The sequence below is a fragment of the Microcaecilia unicolor genome, chromosome 5 (genome assembly GCF_901765095.1).
Source record: "Microcaecilia unicolor chromosome 5, aMicUni1.1, whole genome shotgun sequence".
NCBI lineage: Eukaryota > Metazoa > Chordata > Amphibia > Gymnophiona > Siphonopidae > Microcaecilia > Microcaecilia unicolor.
Genome location: NC_044035.1, coordinates 66,515,674 through 66,539,587, shown reverse-complemented (window position 1 = coordinate 66,539,587; position 23,914 = coordinate 66,515,674). Strand labels below are relative to the sequence as shown.

The window sequence follows — 23,914 nt, the reverse complement described above, 5'->3', positions numbered from 1 at the left end:
GCATGCGCGCATGTAGCACACTAAAAACACTAGCGTACCTTAGTAAACAGAGCCCAAAGAATGATTTAATTTTTTATAGTACTGTTATTAAATTAAATAGCATTAGAAACAAAATAAGCATTTATTAGATCTCAGCTGGCAGAACAATTACTAAAATATATGTATGTATGTGTGTGTGTGTGTGTGTGTGTGTGTGTGTGTATATATATATATATATATATATATATATATATATATATAATTCTTTTTTGGTCTGATATTTTTTTCATCCCATGTGACATATTACTGCTTCAAGTTTGGAGATCTTCCACTTAGGTGCTTCCCAGTATTACACAATCTAAATAAGCCTGGATGCTGTGTTCTTGTCATCAGAGCTCAATAAAGACATCACAACAGTACACATAAATTAGAAATATGACCTGAAAAATAAAAAGCAGACACAGGGTAGGATCAGGTGCACACCTTATATTCTAAGAATATAAGAAATGGAGAATTTTAGCACAATAAAAAGAGAAATCTATGAAAAATGTGAAATAAAGGAAAAATGTGAAGAAATAGGCTAGTTGATAATTCAAAGACTCTACCTAGCACTTTTGCTTTCAATATTTTTGTATGAAAAGTATTAGTACATCACTATTACCTTCTTGCATTGTGCTCAGCTTGGTTGTTCTAAAATAGAATTAGCTGTAAATACCAAGGATAACATATAATTGTTGAAGCACCCTGAGCTAGGCAGGCAGACCATTCAGTTAGCTGACATGTGCGGGTCATGGTTCCACGCTGCCTGCAGAAGAATGAAAATTTGGACCATTCAACAGGGCACAGCTGGAAGGAACATGGTTCCCCACCCTTTTAACTTACTTTGATAAAAGCCACAAGTCTGAAATGTGTGGACACTTTTGTAATAAATTGTGCACATTGGCAGAAATACTTCCTAATGAGGGCTACCTTGGTCAGACAGAGCCATTCACCTTGCTTCATTCTTAGATATTCCTTAGTAGTGAAAAGTACTTCAGCCTTATTAATTTGTATTTGCATGTATCATATATCATAAAGTATAACAATTATCTGCAGTTTATACACATATAGGCTTAATTCCATTTTCATTCTTAGATGTTCTGTGTCCCATAGGATTCTTCACTCCGTTGCCCACAATAATAAATACTGTGATGGGCATTCTATTCTCTGTTTGAGAGCTATCTAGGATGTACCTTAATTGCTAGGACAATTGTGAGGAAATGGAGATCAAAACAAGAGAATCTAATGAGTAAAATGAATTCTTTGTAGCTCATTGTGCACAAATTGTCTATTTTTTATGTTACGTTTTGCTTACAGCAGTCGAGCAGTGCTACTGTACATGCAAATTACAACATTTTTAGTTTTCAGAATACCACCATTTTTTGTTATGCAGTGGTTTATAATGGTATGCAAAATCATTGTGCTCTGTAGTCTGTACTATTTGAAGACAATAATGCCTCAAGTCAGGAAACAATTTCTTCTCTTCTGTGCCCATATTAAAACCTTTTCTAAGCAGCACTTTAAGGGTGATTGAAACCTTGTACTTGGCTGCATTTTGGGAGTTTAGTCTCTGGAGAGAGCCAACTCATCTAATTGCAACATGTAAAACAGTAAAGTCAGATCCTAATGTTTTTTTTTCACTAGTTTGACTCTGATATCCCATTTTTAAAGCAATACATTGACTTAGCTATAGATGGAGATTTAAGACAACTAAACCTACCTAAATATTTTGAAAGATGGTGATATTCTAAAGTTTATTATTTAGAAGGACACATATTTTGCTTGTTTGGGATTAGCTAGTTTCAAAGAAGGCTGGAAAAAATAAAAAGTGGTAATAACTGGGCTGTCAGATGCAGACACTGCAGGGAATTGAGCATTATCTCTTCTTAGTGTTAGGACTACTGGGTCGCTTCCTTAACTCTTCAACTTCATTCTCTGTCAGGCTGACAGACTCCAGATGGCTCTGAAATAGACTCTTTAATGGTTACCACCACAAAGTTTTCCCTTTCTACAGCCTTCAACAGGTTGATTTTATGAGCCATAACTATACTAAATAACATCTTGCCTTGCTTTCTCCCCTACTGATTCAACCATCTTTAATTGCTTGGAACACAAGCCAGATCCTTGGATCTGAGCTAACCTTCCTTACCTAGAACTGCTGCTATTCATTTCTGTTAGAACTATTCTGCTAAGATATTGACTTGCACTTTGACATTCGAATTGCTACTGTGTTTGATTGTACTGTCATTCTAAAGAGTACTTCTAGCCAGCTGTAAAATCTTTAGGGGCCTTACTAACCTATGTTATGATTTTGCATCCAATGTGCATTAACAGCCAAAGTTAAGGCATGTTAAGTGCAAAACCTCTGTGTTAATTGTCGGGGGCATTCCCAGCACTTTCGATTAAGCAGCTGTGAGTTAATGTAGAGCAATTGACACTACGCACATTAACAGCACAGAAGATGCACAGAATGCAGTTAGCCACACCTCTGGAGGTGTAGCTATTTGCACTGCATTAGTTTCTCTATTAGCAATTACCATATGGTAATAACCTCTGTGTTACTTGCCAGATACAGTCTCTACCAGTTTCCTGCCCCATACCATGCCTTAGGGGAATAATTCTATAACAGTGCACCTATGTAGGTGCCCAGAAGATGCCTATATGGTGCCTATTCTATAAAGGAAAGAAGGCACCTACTTCACTATATAAAATATCTGCATAACAGGTGAAATATATACCTATAATTTAGGCATGGGCAATTATACCAGCCAGCAGACCAGAGCTGATGTAAGTGCTTGGGCCTAAATGCTGGAACTACATGTGTAAGGTATAGTATTCTATAAGTTATGCATATAATTGTGAGTCCCACCAATATTCCACCCAGACTCTGCCTATGTGTATGCCCATCTGTCAAATACGCAATATGTAAGGTTTGCATGCATTTACAGAATAGTGCTCAGATGGATTTTCAGCATTACACATGTATGTGTACACACACATGTGCATATGCCAGTATTCTAGTGATTACCTCAGTGGCGTCAATATACAAGAGGTGAGCCTTTTTCAAATAAAGGAAAACTCTGGAATGAGGGGGGTATATGATGAAGTTAAGAGGAAGTAGACTTAGGGGGAATCTAAGAAAATACTCTTTCACTGAAAGAGTGGTGGATGAGTGGAATGGTCTCCCGGTAGATGTTAAAGACAAGGACTGTGTCAGAATTTAAGAAAGTGTGGGACAGGCATGTGAGATCCCTTAGGAAAGGAAACGTTAGTGGTTACTGAAGATGTGCAGACTGGATGGGCCATTTGGCCCTTATCTTCCATCTGTTTCTGTGTTTCTGCGTGCTGTGCTATTAGAACTCTTAAAAGCCAATTAAACATCTAGGGGGTCTTTTACTAAAACTTAGCTCAAGTTATCTGCAATAGGGTCCATAGGAATAAAATGAGCTCTGCTACAGATAATTCAAGCTAAGCTTTAGTAAAAGACCCCCTCAATGCAGCTTAGTAAACTGTCCCCTAATTTGTTAGCTGTATTCTGCATAAGGCTTTTTATCAGAAAGTTATTCTCATTATATGAGTGTAATAGGAAATTCTGTACATTTTATTATACACGTTGACCCATTTTACTTAGAATGTAGACATTGGAATTAGGATGTCCAGGTTGGTACATGCACAGTTCCAATGGTATTTTAGAAAAAGATCCGCTGACACAGAGCCATTTCTAAAATACTTTCAGGAGTGCAGGTGTATTTTCTGGCACATGTAATGGATGCAGCTATTTTACAAATATATATGTGGAAAAAATCAACTGAGGAAATTTAGCTCAGACTTGCATGTATAAGGTGGTATTCTGCAAGCTGTACATGTATGTCAGGCATTTTGCAAACTTATATGTGTCCTTGCTGCTAATTAAATACAGAGGCCACAATTTTTATAATCAGTTTGGAGGGGGGAATAAACAATGGAGGATTAAGAAAGATAACTCCATTAATTCTTCCTGTACAGGCCTGGCCAAAACAAGTACTTTTATGTGCCAGGAAGCAACTGTAAATCCCCATGTGGATTCCCATTAGGACAGGGATTCTCAACTCAGTCCTCGGGGCACACACAACCAGTCAGGGTTTTAGGATATCCACAATGATTATGCAAGAGATAATTGTTTATGTACTACTTCCACTGTATGAAAATTTATTTCATGCATATTCATTGCGGATATCTTGAAAGCCTGACTGGCTAGGTGTGTCCTGAAGATTGGGCTGAGAACTACTGCTTTTGGAAATGGGGAATACATGTTTAGATTTTTGAGCCACAACCAACATGCCCCGTTGCTATTTCTGTGTGTTAAGGACATCCATGAGTAAAGTGAGACTCTAAAGTCAACATTTCTACATGGATGGTTCCACCGTTATATGACTCGTAAAATAACACCCAATAGGGAATAACATAATATATTTAAAGCTGAATAAAAATATTAAACACAGAATATCATGTCAGTGTGCATATTTCTGTTCTGAAAAACACAAATAAAATGTGTATGTTTCTGTTCTGAAATTACACAAATAACAATGCAAGACAAGGAGTATGCTCATACTTATCATTTGACTCAGTTTAGCAATCTTGTTTGTGACCACATGCTCACAATTTTTATTTTCACAAACATTTCACTCTTGTTTTCTGAACTGGGTTTCTCTTACCTAATCAAAATTTTCATAAACATTAGGGTATTAAGAAGAAAAAAACTGCAAATATGACTATTTCACAATAGGAGAAGCTCCTATAGATCACGTCCTTACTGGTACACAGGATCTGGTGGGCTACTAGGCAATAGTGATCACAATGTGATCGATTTTGTCATCATTGGAAGCAAGATGCTAAAAACACCTACTGCTGTAACACTTAAAAAGGGAGAGTGTGATAAAATGAAGAAATCAGAAAAAAACTAAAAGATGTTATTGCCAGCATCAAAAATGTATAGATGTGGTCATTATTGAAAAATATTTTGGAAGCCCAGAGAAAATACATTCCACACATTATGTTGAAAGAAGGCTAACTGGTGGCCAGTGTGGTTTAATGGTAAAGTGAAAGAGGCAGTGAAAGCCATAAAAGCACTCTTCAGAAAATGAAAAGCAGACTCTAATGAAGAAAATAGGGGTGAGCACAAGCATTGGCAAGTAAAGCTACAGGCCAAGAGAAACTTTAAAAAGAAGCTTTCTGTAGAGAAAACAGCTAATATTGAAAACCTTTGCAAGCACATCTGATCCACAAGACCCATGAAAAAGCTGGTTGGACTGCTGGATAACCGATGGGTAAATTGAGTGCTCAAGGAGCATAATAGCAGAAAAGCTAAATGATTTATTTGCCACAGCCCTTGCTGAGGAGAATGTTGGGGTCATTATTTGAAGCCTTATTTGATGGTGATGTTTCACAGAAATGAAAACACACTGTTATTAGTCTATATCATATGAAAGAAACCAAATTGACAAACTCAAGAGCAATAAATTAAGACTGGATGGTATGCACCACAGAATCCTGACAGAGCTCAAACCTGAGGATTGGTGGGTAGCTAACTTTGGGCTTCTTTTACAAAGCCGCGTTAGCAATTCCCACGCAGTCAATGAGAAGAAGCCGTAAGAATTAAATGGGCATCCTCTCATTTCCCATACAGGAATCACTAATGTGACTTTGTAAAAGAAGCCCTTAATGGCAAATTTTAAAAAGAATTCCAGGGATTATAGACCATATAGATAGACATGCTCAATGGAAACATGTCAGCATGGATTCAGCAAATGCAAGCCTTGCCTTATTAATTTATGAAGATTTTATTTTTGGTGGTGTATACAAACAAGTAGATAGCAGTGAGCCAGTTGATACAGCATATTTTCAGCAGGCATTTGACAAACTCCATCATGAGATACTCTTTATGAAGGATCATGGGATAGAAAACAATAGCCTCATGTGGATTGTAAACTGACTAAAAGACAGGAAACAGAGAGTAGGACTAAATGGTTTGTTATTCACATGGAAAAGACTAGTGGAGTGCCCCAAAAGGTCTGTGCTGTTTTACACATTCATAAATGATAGAAACATAGAAAGACGAAGGCAGATAAAGACCACATGGCCTATCCAGTGTGCCCATTCATGCCATCTACTATCCATTCTTCTCCCCTAGAGATCCTATGTACTTGTCCCAAGCTTTCTTGAATTCAGTTACAGTGTTCATCTCCACCACTTCCACCGGGAAGCCGTTCCACAAATTCACCACACTTTCTGAGAAGTATTTTCTTAGGTTACTTCTGAGTCTGTCCCCTTTCACCTTCATCCCATGCCCCCTCATTCTAGAGCTTCTTTTTAATTGAAAAAGAATCTCCTCCATTTCATTTATGCCATGAAGGTATTTAAATATTTGGAGATAGGAGTGATGAGTGAGGTGATGAAATTTGTGGAACACACAAAGGGGCTCATTTTTGAAACAGAAAATTGTCCAACAAGTAGCACGAAGTGGCAGATGTTTTTTTTTTTTTGCCAAAAACATCCAAATCACTATTTTTGAAGCCCATGTTTAAGACGTTTTCTATGTAGTACATATGCAGTGCGTTCAAATCACAAGGGGGTGGAATTTGAGTGTTCCCAAAATGTGGATGTTTTTCTGCCATAATGGAACAAAGTAAAAACGTCCAGGGCTAAAAGTTAGATGTTTTGGTCTAGACCTGTTTTAATCTCAAGTCACAAGAGGTGCACAAAAGGTGCCCAAAATGACCACTGGTGGGATTAAGGCATGACTCCCCTTACTCCCCCAGTGATCACTGACCCCTTCTTACACCCCAAAGGTGTGAAAGTACATTCTAGCCTCTATGACAGCTTCAGATGTTGTGGCCAGGCTTATTAGAGCAGCAAGCAGGTCCCTGGAGTAGTCTAGTGGTCAGTGCAGTGCACTGTAGAGAAAAGGACGAACACCCATATCAAATTCTAACTGTTACACTTGTGGTAAAAACTGTGAGCCATCCAAAACTCACCAAAAACCTACCATACCCACATATAGGTGACACCTGCAGCCATAATGGCTATTGTAGTGGTGTACAGTTGGATATAGTAGGTTTTTGGTGGGTTCTGGAGGGCTCACCATACAATGTAAGGGGGTAATAGTGAGATGTGTAGCTTTTATGTGAAGTCCACTGCAGTGCCCCCTAGGGTGCCCACTGCTCTACTGGGATGTCTGTGTGGCCAGTCTACTAAGAATGCTAGTAGACTGGCCCCCCTCAATACATCCCAATGATTTGTTTTTGTGTTTTACCCTTGGAGTTTGTTTTTTTTGAAAATGGTCAAAAACGATAGATGTACTGATCTCAAAAACATCTACCAAATGGCCATTTTCAAAACAAAAAGATAGATGATTTTCTGGATCGAAAATCACTATGTTCGCCACTTGATTTTTGTACGTTTTCAGTAAAACATCCAAAATCAGATTTAGATGCCATATTGAAAATCACCCTCAGATAAATGGCAGTGGATTGTGAGGATTTGAAGAAGGATCTCGTGAGAGTAGGATACTGGGTATCTAAATTACAGATGAAATTTAGGGGTATTGTTATCAGTATGGGCTCCTGTTAAGACATGTTATTTTTACCACTATTTTAGCAGAGGCCTTATTTTATACACTGAGACCTAGTTACTAATAACTGGGATTAACAGTAAAATAACATGTCTTAACAAAAGCACACATTGATAATGTCCCTCTTTAATGTGGAGAAGTGCAAAGTGATGCACATGTGGAAAATGAATTCCAACTACAGGTACAAAATGCAGGGTTCTGCTTTAGGAGTCACCAAGAAAAAGATGTTGGAGTTATTGTGGACAATACATTGAAATTTTCCGCCTAGTATGTCTCAGATGCTAAAAAAGCAAATGGAATGTTAGTGATTATTCATAAAAGAATAGAGAAGAAAACTGCGAATATCATTATGCCTCTGTTTAGGCCCCTGGTGTGACCACACCTTGAGTATTGTGTGTAGTGTGCAGATATAATTACTTCATCTCTAAAAGGATATAGTGGAACTAATAAAGATTCAGAGAAGGATGACAAATATGATAAAGGGGATAGAATATATCTTTTAGTAAAAAGAGAGAAAGCTAAACAAGTTAGGGCTCTTCAGCTTGGAGAAAAGACAACTTTGTTCATTTTACTATTGTTATGCTGTTAACAAAATTGTAAGTTTAATGTTCAACTGTACCTACTGTAGACCTCCTTGGGTGAATCTCTTTATAAAGGCAGTTAATAAATCCCAATAAACAAATAATTAAATAAACTGCAAGGAGATATAATAGATGTTTATAAATTCATGAGTGGAGTGGAACAGTTAAATTGGCAATAGTTTAACCTTTTAAACATCACAAAAAGTGCCATTCCACGATGCTAATAACCAGCAGATTGAAAACAAGTTATAGAAAGATGTTCTTTCATACAGTGCATAATTAAGCTGTGGGATCGGTTGCTGGAGGATGTAACATTGTAACATAGGAACACAGTAGATGACAGCAGATACCGACCTATACGGTCCATCCAGTCTGCCCAACAAGATAAACTCATTGTATGAGCTACTTTATATGTATACCTGACCTTGATTTGTCCTTACTATTTTCAGGGCACAGACTGTAGAAGTCTGCCCAGCACTAGCTTTGCTTCCCAATTAGCCGTGTTGCCACCCAATCTCTGCAAAGTTTCTGTGCATACATTCTTTCTGAACAGAATTCCTTTGTGTTTATCCCACGCATTTTTGAATTCCGTTACCGTTTTCATCTCTACCAGCTCCCATGGGAGGGCATTCCAAATATCCACCACCCTCTTCATGAAAAAGTACTTTCTGACATTTTCCTGAGTCTGCCCCCCTTCAAAGGAGCACTCCAAAATAGTGGGTTTCAAAAGAGGTTTGGACAAGTTCCTACTGGAAAAATTCATAAAATAGTATCGGCCAGGTAGATTTGGGAAATCCACTGCTCATTCCTGGAAATGAGCTATGAGAAATAGATATAATTTATGGATTCATCTAGGTATGTGTGACAAACTGGCAACTGTCAGTGACAGGATGCAGAGATTGATAGCCCATTGCCAGACTCAGCGTGGTTTTTATGTTCATAACTTGGTCTGCAAGATAAAATTTACCAGCTAGAAAGATTTTACTCATTAAAATCTTAAACACCTCAGTAAGTAATATTTACAGAGAATCATAGACTATAAGACCTATTGAGGAGCCTAATGGATCTGGTTACTAAGGGGCCCTTTTACAAAGTGTCTGTAAGCCCATTGCGGACTTACTACATGCTAACTCGGGACTACCGCCAGTCCAGTGTGGCTGTCGATGGTAGTTCTGGCTTGAGCGTGCACCATTTTTTAATAATGCAGTGCTAACCCAGCAGTAATTGGCCATCACCGTGTTCTGGCCGGTTACTGTGAGATTTCTTACCAGTACCTCAGTGGGTGGCGTTAAGTGCTCTCTGCCGCATGGCCATGTGGTAAGAGTTATCGAGCCACATGGCCATTAAAAAAATTTTTTTTTAACCTACTGCAGTAAAAAGGGCCTGGTGTGCGGGAAAAATTACCCTGGCCACTACCGCAGGGCCCTTTTTCCTGCAGCTTAGTAAAAGGACCCCTACAGTACTTTACAAATTATCAGTGTGTTAGTTGCAAAAAATTAATGTGCAGTAATTGCAGTCTCTGTTGGGGGAATGTCCAACATCATCCCATACAGGTTATGCAGAGACAATACATTTAGGAGGCAATTCTACAACTGAATATCTCCATCTAGGCACCCCATAGACATTCTATAAATAAATGAGATCAGTATTAATCAATGGTGTGACTATAATAATTTGAATGCCTGCACTACTTTTAAATTACTACGTTCAGCACTGCTACATGTATAGGAGGGTATTTTAGAAGAGTTGCATGGCATCTACATTTGTAAATAGCATATACGTATAAATAGTAGTTTTACATTGCATTATATACAAGTGCAGATGCCACAGGATACATAGATTTTTAAGAAGATGTGTGAAAGGGTGAGCTACGTGCTCATTTTCATAGGGGGTTTCCAATAGTGATTAAGGGAGCAATTGTGCTATTGCCACCTGAAAAAAAGAATCCCTCGGCTTCTTAATTGGCTCCTCTTGTACATGTGTAGGGCCCTGTTTACTAAGGTGTGCTAGCAATTTTTAGCGCGTGCACAAAATTAGTGCACACTAACTTTGTAGGCACCCATAGGAATATTGTGGGCACCTACACAGTTAGCGCGCACTAAAAGCACTAACGTGCATCTAGTGCAGCTTAGTAAACAGGGCCCATAGTCTTGTGAAATCCAGCAGTTACACATGCATGTTGCTAGGTTGGCACTTATTTGTGTAATTACCAGTCCACTTGTAAAGCCCTGAATGATGCTGCTTTATTTTTTTGAAAATATTTTCTTAGGAAATTGATGCTCCTGCAGTAAGCACAGAGAAATTCACATGTATTTGCTGGTATCCTTATATGGATTTAACAAAAAGTGTCCTACCTGCGCAGAATATAAATATTGGACTAAATTCTCTAAATGGCGCCCAAATTTGGGCACCAAATAAAATGAGCACTGAGTGCTATTCTGTAAACAGTGCTGTGATTTGGATGTTGTTTATAGAATAGCACATAGTGCTGGGATCCGCAACCAATTTTGGGCATGAGGATTTACACCAACTGAAACCTGATGTAAATCCTCATACATAAATTAGGCAGCGATCCTGCAAATTCTATAATAGTGTAAGCATCTTTTGTGAATGCCCCAACCAGTCCATGCTCTTATCAGATGTGCGCTAAAAGATTTACATACGCATCTTTGTAGAATAGTGCTTGCCAGTTAACACTAATAATTTTTTTTTAAATTTAGATTTTGCTCTCACTGTTTTCAGTAGTACCTCAAGGTGAGTTACATTCAGGTACTCTGGATATTTTTCTGTCCCAGGAGGGCTCACAATCTAAGTTTGTACCTGAGGCAATGGAGGGTTAGGTGACTTGCCCAGGATCACAAGGGGCAGCAGTGGGATTTGAACCAGCCATCTCTGGATTGCAAGACCATTGCTCTAACCACTAGGCCATTCATCCACCTAGTGGTTAGAGCAACTAGAGCAATTGATTGTTAGTGCTCAATTATTGGCACTAATTGGCTTGTTACTCAGTTAAATTGTGTGCACAAATTGGATACGCGCATGGGCGTAGTTTGTTTCATTTGGGTGGGCAAAGGATGGGGTGGGGCATATTAGCATATTCATTTGCATATATATATATATATATATATATATATATATATATATATATATATGCAAATGTATATGCTAATATGGAGGAAGGAAGGAAGGAAGGAAGGAAGGAAGGAAGGAAGGAAGAGCTGGCTTTTTTGCGAATAACCATAATGAATATGTATGAGATATCTTCCTTCTTTCCTCCTTATCCAGAACTCCCTCTTCCCCACCCCCTTTCCCATACCATGCCAGTGTAGACCTTAGAAATGCATAAGCTCTATATGTAGATCCTTCAAGAGGTAGTGTGTCATAATTTAGGCTCTACACCCTTTCTGATGTTCTGGAGCTACCTCAGTAAGGCCAACACACAATCTCTCCACTGCAAAACACTTTACACAAACTTGTGCAAAAACACACTCATAACCTTACCAAACCATAACAGCACTAATTCCAAGGGCAGGACAAGCTATACCTTATGCGTGGAAAGGCAGCACTGTAATTACACCAGACCCTAAAACAGCAGTACACTACCTAGTGACAAAACAAAACAAAAAGGGCTACAAATACTACACACTAGCAGAATACTGCACCTTGATCACACATGAAAAACACATGACACAACAGATTTGACACAAGGAACTAGAAATAAAAAAAATGTGAAGGCAAAATACTGAACTTACCTCAAGAAGTCAAACACAGCATGCAGCAATACTAGAAAAATTGAAACTTACATGAAAAACATCACAGATGCACATTTCCAAATGCTACCAACGGAAAAATACAAAAATATCGTGGTCTCTGGTAACATCCAAAAATGAACAAAATAAACCAGGACCTTAGCCATCCAAATATTAAACTAAAGTCTCAGCTAACGCCAATGCACTGATCCACTTATCCAGTATTTATAATACAATGCACACCAATGAGTAGCAAGGGAACCCTCAGATGATTTTCCCACTCCTCATGCAGTCAAAAACACTGCTATGAAATGGTATAGCGTTTCTTTCATCGGGCATCCCTGCAGTGAGTTCGGAAGGCTTTTTTCCTTTTTTTTCCTTTTTTATTGCTTCCCGACACCACTGTGCTACAAACTTTCAGTCTTTTTAAACCAAATGTGCAAGGTGAAGAGCTGAATACTTCAAACTTTCAGTCTTTTTAAACAAATGTACAAGGTAAAAAGCTGAGTACTTATCTAGTCTCGTGGGAATTCTTCCACTTAATTCCACAATGCCTTCCCCTGAAACCGCCTGACTCTGCAGGTTTCAATTGCTTGCTTCAGGGACGAGGGTTAAGGCATGAAAAACAACTCCTTCCTCTAGCTCAAATTAAAAAATTCTGAATAAACTCTGGACTTAAAGGACGCATATATATACATCCCGATACTTCCAGCCCACAGGAAGTATCTTCGGTTTTGGCTGGGAACACACCACTTCCAGTATCATGTGTTGCATTTTTTGCCTTGCATCAGCACCCAGGGTCTTTACCAAATGCCTAGTAGTAGTCACAGCATTGCTATGCAGGCTGGGGGTGCATGTGTTCCCTTATCTCAACGAGACTTTCAGAGATTGGCTGTCTCACCAAATTGTACTCATTCAAATGGACAACCAGGTTGCAATGTACTACACCTACAAGCAGAGGGGCACCTGGTCATGCCCTCTAGGAGGCTGTCCAGATGTGGTGCTGGGCTCGTCAGCATGGCATGTTCCTTCGAGCCACTTATTTGGCAGGCAAAAACAACAGTCTGGCCAACACTGAGCAGGGTTATGCAACCTCACGAGTGGTCTCTCAGCATAGTCTTTGCCTGCGAGATCTTCCAAATGTGGGGCACCCCCTTAGTGGATCTCCTTGCCGTGTGCCTGAATCATAGAGTCCCTCAGTTCTGTTCTAGGCTTCAGGCTCATGACAGACTAGTGTCGAATGTCTTCCTCCTGCATTGAGGGATGGGTCTTCTGTATGCGTATCCTCCCATCCCTCTTGTGGGGAAGACTTTGCTGAAACTCAAGCAAGACTATGGGACCATGATCTTAAGTTCAACTTACTGGCCATGGCAGATCTGGTACCCTCTTCTTCTGGAGTTATCCTTTGAAGAACTGTGGAAATTGGAGTGTTTTCCAACCCTCATCATGCAGAATGAGGGATCTCTTCAGCATTCCAACCTTCAGTCTCTGGCCCTCATGACCTGGATGTTGAGAGCCTAGAATTTGCTTCTCTCGGTCTGTCAGAGGGTGTCTCCCGGGTCTTGCTGGCTTCCAGGAAGGATTCCACCAAACAATGTTACTTCTTTAAATGGAGGAGGTTTGCCATCTGGTGTGAAGGCAAGGCCCTAGATCCTACTTCCTGCCCTACACAGACCTTGCTTGAATACCTTCAACATTTTTCTGAGTTTGGTCTTAACACCAACTCTGTAAGGATTCACCTCAGTGCAGTTAGTGCTTATCATCACCATGTAGAGGGTGAGCCCAACTCTGGACAGCCTAAAGTTGTTTGCTTCATGCGAGATTTGCTTTTGTCAAAGTCCCCTGTCAAACCTCCGCCTGTGTCATGGGATCTCAATGTCGTTCTCACCCACCTGATGAAAGCTCCTTTTGAGTCTCTGACTTCCTGCCATCTGAAATACTTGACCTGGAAGGTCATTTTCTTGGTGGCTGTTATTTCAGCGAGCTTCAGGCCTTAGTACTGGATATATGTTAGTAAGTTTCATCACAACAGAGTAGTCCTCTGCATGCACCCTAAGTTCCCACCGAACGTGATGTTGGAGTTCCATCTGAACCAGTTGATTGTCTTGCCAACATTCTTTCTCTGACCTCATGGCCATCCTGGCAAGAGCACCTTGCACACCTTGGACTGCAAGCAAGCATTGGCCTATTATGTGGAGCGGACAAGGCCCCACAGACAGTCCGCCCGGCTTTTCATTTCTTTTGATCTCTACAGGTTGGGAGTTGCCATCAGGAAACGCACAATTTCTAATTGGCTGGCAGATTGCATTTCTTTCACTTATGCTCAGGCTGGGCTGACCCTAGAGGGTCATGTCACAGCTCATAATGTCATAGCCATGACTGCGTCGGTAGCCCACTTGCGGTCAGCATCCATTGAAGAAATTTTCAAGTCTATGACCTGGTCTTCAGTCCACACCTTCACATCTCATTACTACCTCAAGCAGGATACCCAATGCGATAGTTGGTTTGGGCAGACAGTGTTGTAGAATCTGTTTGGGGTCTAGAATCCAACTTCACCCCCTCTAGGCCCATTTTATTCTGTTCCAGGCTGCATTCTCACTCAGTTTGACTATAGTTTCAGGTTAACCTGAGTTATGTTCTCATCGTTGTGAGGCCAAGTTGTCCAATGTTTGTTATTTGTAGTGAGCCTGGATGTTAGGGATTCCCCACTTATGAGAATAATTAGGCCTGCTTGTCCTCAGAGAAAGCGAAGGTACTTACCTGTTGCAGGTGTTCTCTGAGGACAGGAGGCTTTATATTCTCACAAACCCGCCCACCTCCCCTTGGAGTTGTCTCCTATTCACATTTTTATTTTTGCTGCAGTATCTAACTGCGGGAGACGTGCCCTCACGGCGGGCAAGAAGGCAGTCGTGCCTGGGCAGTAGAGTGTGTCTCGTGCTCCATAAAGCTCTGTTATAAGCTTGTTAGAAGCTCCGGACCAGGCCAACCGGTGCCACATTACCCACGTGAGAATATAAGGCCTGGAGGGGCATAATCGAACGAAAACGTCTATCTCCATGGGCGTTTATCTCCGAGAACGGGTCCGTGAAGGGGCGGACCGAACCGTATTTTCGGAACAAATAGACGTCCATGTTTTATTCGACAATTTGTGAGCTGGGCGTTTTTGTTTTTTAGCGATAATGGAAAATGAAAGCGCCCAGCTCAAAAACGAATAAATCCAAGGCATTTGTTCGTGGGAGGGGCCAGGATTCGTAGTGCACTGGTCCCCCTCACATGCCAGGACACCAACCGGGCACCCTAGGGGGCACTTTTACAAAAACAAAAAAAAAAGGTAAAAGAGCTCCCAGGTGCATAGCACCCTTCCCTTGTGTGTTGAGCCCCCCAAATCCCCCTCAAAACCCAATGCCCACAAGTCTACACCATTACTATAGCCCTAAGGGGTGAAGGGGGGCACCTACATGTGGGTACAGTGGGTTTGGGGGGGGGGGGTGGACGACTAAGCATTAAGCAGCACAATTGTAACAGGTAGGGGGGGATGGGCCTGGGTCCACCTGCCTGAAGTCCACTGCACCCCCTAACAACTGCTCCAGGGACCTGCATACTGCTGCCAGGGAGGTGGGTATGACATTTGAGGGTGAAAATAAAAAGTTGTGAAACATCATTTTTTGTGGTGGGAGGGGGTTAGTGACCACTGGGGGAGTCAGGGGAGGTCATCCCCGATTCCCTCTGGTGGTAATCTGGTCATTTAGGGCACTTTTTGGGGCCTTATTTGTGAAGAAACAGGGTCCAGGAAAAGTGCCCTAAATTCTAGCTACAAACGCATATTTTTTTCCATTATCGGCGAAAGGCGCCCATCTCTGATCGGCCGATAACCACGCCCCAGTTCCGCCTTCACCACGCCTTCGACACGCCCCCGTCAACTTTGTACGCTTCCGCGATGGAGTGCAGTTGAAAACGTCCAAGTTCGGCTTTCGATTGTACCGTGTTATTCGTTTTTGTGAGATAAACGTCCATCTCCCGATTTAGGTCGCAATATAGGCATTTTTGTCTTTCGATTATAAGCTGGCTGCTGTCCTCGGAGAACACCTGCTACAGGTAAGTACCTTCGCTTTTTACAATCATAATAGAATGTTCCTCAATTGTCATCTTCTAAAGAATAACTATAAATGTTGCCCTAGTTAACAACATGGTTTACATCTTTCTAAAATTATATACAGTCTGTTTCCTTTAAACCATTTCACAGAGGAAAGGACATTATCTGAGATTATCTTTAATGCTGAGGTGATATCACCAGAAATTTTATGTACCTGTATGAAGCGATTTATTAATACTTAATGCTTTTGGGGAATTATTTTATAGTAGGATGCATAGATAAGAAGTCCAAAGGTACTTATTGTCCAAACCCAATGTCAACGTATAAAGATAGTGAAGTGGAGCAATGATCTACAACAATAATTTCCAGCTCTACCAAGTGTAAAAAAGTGCTCTGTATTTAATTTATCAGTCTACATAATAGTCTATGGTTTTTACATTAGTATTGTGTTTGTTTGGAGTATAGGTTATTTCCTTATGCTCAGGTGCTTTTATAATATAGGTTCTAAAACTAGCCTCAGTAGCATGCAGATGCCCAAACAGAAATATACACCAGCTCTGGAAAAGATGTAAATTTGTGCATGAACTCTGTATCCATGTTTCTGAGGCTGTGCCTGGAGTATCCTCAACTAATTTGGTTTTCAGGATATCCATAATGGGTATGCACTGCCTCCATTGTATGCATATCTATTTCATACATATTCATTTGTGGATATCCTGAAAATCAGACTGAGCTGGGGGTACTCTTGGAGCGTCTTGAGAACACTGCTGTACAGTTTTATCTATGCATTTTATACAATATGTGCATATCATGATGCTGCCTCTGCTCAGCCCAAATAATACCTCCAAGAACCTCTAGGCACAGATCACGTTTTAGTAGTAACATTCCATTTCACTTACTTCTGATAAATATATATAAAAGCCCTTTTCTGTATGTAAAACAAGCCGTACGTGTATAAAAAGCTTAATAAAATTACCCCATTTATGTATATTGATATACTATGTTTTGTGGTGTAGTTTGCAACACATATTCCACCAGATTCTATATATGACGCTAAAGTTGCGTGCACAAATCAACACGCATAGCCGATTTGTGCGTGCAACTTAATTGATTAATGAGCAAATCAGTACAATAATTGGCTGACAACCAATTATCGGCGTTAATTGGCCTTAATTGGGAGTTACATGCACATCGTATTCTATTTATTTGTTACATTTGTATCCCACATTTTCCCACCTATTTGCAGGCTCAATGTGGCTTACATAGTACCGGAGAGGTGTTTGCCGACTCCGGTATGAACAAATACAAAGTGATGTTGTGGTAAGATAAGGTTCATGTGGAACAGAGAACTGAAAAACAGCCAAATACAATCCAAAGGGTTGTGTGGAATGAATGTAAAGAAATGAGGAAAGTGGGAAATACCCTCAGAAACCAAGGCTTCTGCCAAGGTCTAATCAACAAGCCTTGGTTTCTGAGGGTATTTTCCACTTTCCTCATTTCTTTGCATTCATTCCACACAACCCTTTGGATTGTGTTTGGCTGTTTTTCAGTTCTCTGGAGTATTAGATTACCTGTTTAGGATTAACAGCCCATACTGTTTTTTTCATCATGTGGAACAGACACATTAGGAATCGAAGAGTTCTGTTATGTCCATTACGTACTTTGGTTTCATTTGTTTTGCAGAGTTCAGGCATTTAAGTTGGATTGGTAGGGTATGCCTTTTTAAACAGGTTGGTTTTTAGTGATTTCTGGGAGTTTAGGTGGTCATACATTGTTTTCAAGGCTTTTGGTAATGCGCTCCACAGTTGTGTACTTATGTAGGAAAAACCGGATGCGTAAGTTGATTTGTATTTAAGCCCTTTGCAGCTTCGGTGGTGGAGAGTTAGATATGTTCGTGTTGATTCAGATGTGTTTCTGGTTGGTAGGTCTATGAGATCTGTCATGTATCCCGGGGCTTCGCTGAAGATGATTTTATGAACCAGGGTGCAGATTTTGAAAGCAATACGTTCTTTGATTGGGAGCCAGTGCAGTTTTTCACGGAGGGGTTTTGCACGTTCACATCGCGTTTTTCCAAATATAAGCCTGGCTGCTGTGTTTTGAGCGGTCTGAAGTTTCTTTAAGGTTTGTTCTTTGCATCCTGCATAAATTCCATTGCAGTAGTCTACGTGGCTTAGTACCATTGATTGTATCAAGTTGCAAAATGTTTCCCTTGTGAAGAATGGTTTCACACGTTTGAGTTTCCACATTGAGTGGAACATTTTCTTTGTTGTGGATTTCACTTGGCTATCTAGTGTAAGGTTACAGTTCATTGTAACGACGAGGATTTTCAGCCTGTCTGAGATAGGGAGGGTGTAATCTGGGGTGTTTATACTTGTGGGGTTGTCCGCACTGTATTAGGATGAGAGGATGAGACTGTGTGCTTTTTCTTTATTGAGTTTTAATTGAAATGCATTTGCTCATGAGTCCATGATGTTCAAGCTGAGTTTGATTTCATTGGTGATTTCTGTCAGTTAATGTTTATAAGGAATATATATTGTGACATCGTCTGCATAGATGAAAGGGTTAAGGCCTTGGTTGAATAAGGACTTGGCTTGTGGGGTCATCATTAGGTTGAAGAGGATCGGTGATAGTGGTGATCCTTGAGGTACTCCACAGTCTGCTTTCCACGGTGATGATATGTTTGAGTTTGATTTCACTTGATACATTGATCCAGCTAAGTATATTTCCACCAATCCCAAAGTAATCTAGTAGTTTTAGTAGTATATTATGGTTTACCATGTCGTATGCACTAGACATGTCGAATTGGAGGAGAAGTATGCTTTTGCCTGTTGCTATTTCCTGCTTGAATTTGGCTAGGAGAGTAATTAGTACTGTTTCAGTGCTGTGGAGGGGGCGAAATCCTGATTGTGATTCATGTAATATTGAGAATTTGTTTATATAATCAGTAAGTTGTTTGGTTACTATGCATTCCATCAGTTTGACTGCCAGTGGGATAGATGCTACTGGGTGGTAGTTAGTGATTTAACAATGTGTGCATAACTCCTATAGCACGTCATTTCAAGGGGTGTGTTTAGGGGGCATTTTGGGAGCGTTCCCATGAGTTATATGCATTTTTATAGAATGCACCAAATCCACGCCTAATTTAGGCACTGGTATATTTACACCTGGTTACAGCAGGCATGAATGCAACTGCTTTAAGTTAGGCTGGTTTTTCGGCATGATTTACTGAATATAGTCCATTGAGTTAATTTGTTTTTCCAGAGGAAAGACATATCTAAAGTAAAACTTAGCTAGCAGTTTTGGATACAGACAAAAAATGTTTTAGCATATTGTTTTTGGTATTTAACCAAAATATATGTGAAGTTACTGCCTTGTACTTACTTGGCCACTTGTCATGATCTAACTTTATATCATCTTGTTTCAGAAGAATTATTATACAAAGCCTCACTTTTAAGGAGGTCAGGCCCCACGTGATGATTTGTTGTTCATGAATCTACTTTGTGCCAATTTGTGTGTGCATGTGCAATCACAAGTGACTTGGAGTGAGCGAGATAATAATCATCTGCTTCTGATATGAAGACTTCCTCCATTCGGCTACGATGAATCAGACTGATTCCAAGTGAATGAGATTTTAATCACCTGTCACTGCTGCCAGCACTTCCTCTATATTTATGATAATTTTTTTTGTCTTTTTATTGAAATCAGTGTTGACTGAATCAAGTAATCCTGATTAGCAATCTCACTGTATCCAGTCAAGAGTGAAATGCATCAGAGCATTATTGGTACACCGAACACGATGAAATTGAAAAAAAGAGAGAGAGAGAGAGAAAGAAAGAAAGAAAGGAAGCAGGCTGAGTCTGTTTTTCTTTGGTGGAGGTGAGAGCTAGAATGATTTTGTCCGCAAGTTTTAATTGTTCCACAAGGCAAATACACACTTCACTATAAAGATTATAGCAACTGACTTGATGAAGAGTTTGGGGACAATTAAGTGACACATTGGGGCGAGCTTAGTGGCAATTCTCTAACAGCAATTAGGTGCTTAAGTCTTTATAGAATACTAGTGCAAACACACTTTTGCCCACAAAACGTTAGGTGCAATAATTTATTCTAGGTCAATGGTTGGTGTAAGTGGCACTATAGCACTTAGACGCTACCTTACAGAATGGCACTTACTGCATATATATGTGTGTCACTGCTGATTATTGGTGCCAATGATGTGCACAAGTAGTTCGTAATTGTAGGTGCCAATTTATAGAATTGCCCCGTTAAACATTAGTGTTGTAGCTCTGTGTGCTGAGTAAAGTTTGAAGACTGGAGTAATTTTGCTTCTCAGTCTAATAGAAATGTTTTGACTGTATGAATCTGGAATAGCCTAAGAATTTTGCAGTTCAGTCTAAGAACAAAAGTTTTGAATGTATGAATCTGGAATAGCCTAAGAATTTTGCAGTTTGTTCATGGATCTCCTTCAGAAGTACTTTATGGGCCATCTATGTAGCTCAGTGACAGTGCTATGTGCTACCATTATGAAAACCTGATTCAGTGCCTGACTTATGTTCACAGGGTCACCTGGGGCTAGGGATCCTACAAATGTACCATTCACATCAATTAGGGTGACACCTAATGGTCAGACTCAGCTTGTATGTGAACTGGGCTCCAAAGGGAACAGTAGCCAGAGGTGGATTATGAAAATAGGGGAACCATAAGTAGATGTGAATGAAGGTTCATGGCACTATTTCTCCATGATGGCCAGTCCTGATTGACCTGGAAACCCAAAAGAGCAGTTGGAAGTTGCTGGGTTAAAAAGCAATACTTTATAGCTATTTACTTTGACATCTACCATACTAACTATGCATTTTGGAGTCTATTTACTACGTTGCATTAGTCCTTTAAGGTTTAACTATTTTTATTCAGGATCAAACATATCCAACATCTAACAACTAAACAACAAGTCTAGACAAAAACATCAAGCGATTACATGACAGCAATCAAGCATAACAGAATAATAAACAAAAGCATCATACAGCAAAAAGCTGGGTAACACATGATCCCATTTTTGTTGTATGAGAAGACTCTCACACCCTCCCCCCTCATTACCCTAGTTTCATTTCAAATTTAATGGTTGTATACAAGATCACACCTCTCCCCCTAACCCTACTTTACCCATAACTTAAACAGACACTGAGATGACCCGTCATCTGGACTTGCATTAGTCCTTTAATGCAAGAATTAACATGCTCTAACAGTGTGGGCCACCTTAACAGATAATTGCTGCATTAAACAGTCATGTTGTTAGGGACTGTGCATTGCAGTTAATGTGGATGCCATTTTCATGCATTAAGATGCTAATTCTGTATGGAGTCACCAAGTTTTAAGTGGTATTCTAGTCATGTACATGCATTTGTGAACACATACCATGTAATGACCAATTCCACTATGCGCTCTTTCTGTAATACATGGATTAATTTGGGTGAACTGTGGACAGGGTGCACAATTACTATGTGGATTATAAAATCATATAATCTGCATACTTAAAAAAAAAAACCAATCTTGTGTGGAGGTGCCACATTTCTTTATAAAAATAAGCGTCAAATAGGCACTTGAATACGTAACTCTATGTGCCTCTTTAGAAAATTATTCTCCAGCTGCAAATAGCTACACCTCAAGAGGTGTAGCTAATTGCATTCTGTTGTTTGCTACGCTGTATTTTTTGTAGTGAAATGTACTCTGTTTTTAATTTCTCCGGCAGACCTCCCAAAATGTTGGGAGTATCTCTAGCAGTTGCCTTGGAGGTTTTGCACCTTGGTTAGTAGGCTCTTTTAGTTATTTTATTACAATAGAAAATTGTGTGGTTTGGAATGTCATTCAAGTAAATTGTGAAGGTGACAAAAATTTCAAGTCCCGAATAGCAGTGCCTCTTGTTTTAAAAAGGAGCAGGTTTGTCAATCATTAAGTAGCACTATCAGATCTGTGGCTGCTAGTGCCATGTTAAAAAGGGATTTCTTCACAAGTCCATCATCAAAGCTTTCAGTAGGTAAACAAGAGGAGAGAGAGTGTGAAAGGGGATATAAATCTGTCATTTGGGATTTGCTAAAGAGTGATACAAAGGCCACAGAGAAATTCTTCATTTTTTCCTTAAGGATCTTAACAATATTGTTATGAATTCATGCAAGGAATGCTAAGAACTGAGAGGAAAGTCAGCATGCAATAGAATCCTCGTCTAACCTGTTATATACAACTACTATTGAGGTATAAAAACATGTAAAATAAGAAATGGCCTTACTGCTTCTTTACACGGGAGTTTCTGTGCACTAAGCCCATTTTTAGTGTGAACGAGATTTTCTCTTATTGAATATATGACTCTAGTTCTAATGTTAGCATTTAGCACGTGGCCATTGAAAAAAATTACTGCAGGAGCATTACTACCTCCTACTTAGGAGGTGCTAAGGGCTCCCACGTTATGAATGTGCTAACCGAGTTAGTGTGGCAGTAATGCCCATTCTCTGCCCCTGACATGTCCCTTCCAAAATAAATTTAAAAATAAATACTGTGTGGTTAGCATGCGTACATGACCAAACTAATGCATGCCTGAGCACCTAATGCAGGTTATTAAAGGGCCCTAATTGGGGACAAAATTGGCTTTGTAAATATGGTTCTTACTAACTTTATTTATTTTGTATAAGTACAAAGTTTCTTAATACAAAGTTACTAAGAACAGAAAATAAGCTACAGGTACACATATTCACCACATTTCTTAACAACACAGACATTATAACTTCATCTAAGGAGGTCGTTCTTTAATTTTTAGTTATTCAAATAAGGGATGAAGGTCACAATAAATAATAAAATATCACACTTTCTCCTCTTATTCCCCCCAAATCTAGATCATACTCCCTTTTCTCTACTTTTTGCCACCTTTCCCCAAAAGCAATATTTACCTTAAAAATAAAATTGTACAATGTGCAAAAGGGGCCCTTTTACTAAGCCAAGAAGCAAGTAGCGCGTGCTAAGCTTTCGTAAAAGGACCCCTAAGCATCTAGTTCCCCCAAATCCATTTTAAGGCCACTTGTATCGCTCTACTGCCCCTTCCCCTATCCCCAGAGAGCTACAATTTTAAGCTTGAGTAATTCCTTGGTGGAAGCAAAACCGATGTGTAATTGCAGATTACTGCCACATGCTTCTATGTTAACAACCACAACAAAAACGTTTTTGTTTTAGTTATATTTCTTGTACATTTTGTGTTGTGCAAGATAACAGGGCTTCTATTTTTATTTTTTATAACAGCTTGATGACATTGCAACACTCATAGATGGTAATGCACTGTTTTGTTATCTTTATGTTGCATAGACTTTTTTTTTTTTTGCATGCTTGTTAAAAAGTGGAGTCAGAGTGTCTGAGGCAAGAACCTTAACAAGTTCTTCTAATCAGCCTCGGAATGTTTCTGTCAGGCACAAGGAAAATGCTCAGTCTGAACAAAGCTGTATTTTGCCCCCTAAGAAACACATTTGTTTAAAGATTTGCCTGTCAATTGTGAATCAACATTTTTGGCTTTTTGCTCAGACATCATGCTTTTTGCTTCTCACCCCCCTCCTTCCCCCCACAAGGAGGGGAAATAATACAAAGCTGCTATTGTTGTTTGAAGGAAGTAACTTCATCAGGTCGACTTAGATGTGTGTTTGAAATGTCACTCAGTACAGCTTTCTTGTAATGAACGCTGCATACAGATTTCTCCCTTTAGGCTCAAGGGGATTAGGCCCAGTAAAAGAAAAAATCAGTCTTCCTTACTGTGGTGCATCCGAGTGAGAAAGGTTTAAAACCCCACAATTTATTCAAATATTGATATTTCTACTTGTCAGAAAGAGGCGCC

The 23,914-nt window shown here is 39.7% G+C and overlaps 1 protein-coding gene and 1 long non-coding RNA gene across 2 annotated transcripts in view; both read left to right on the top strand.

Annotated features, from left to right (window-relative positions):
• Positions 1 to 23,914, top strand: part of EBF3 (EBF transcription factor 3) — a 479,658-nt gene that overhangs the window by 26,429 nt on the left and 429,315 nt on the right. The gene's annotated exons all lie outside the window — the stretch shown is intronic.
• Positions 6,769 to 22,986, top strand: LOC115470073. The gene is made up of 3 exons (XR_003942116.1): positions 6,769 to 6,853; positions 17,458 to 17,461; positions 22,976 to 22,986. It is a non-coding gene; the product is annotated as an uncharacterized LOC115470073 (long non-coding RNA).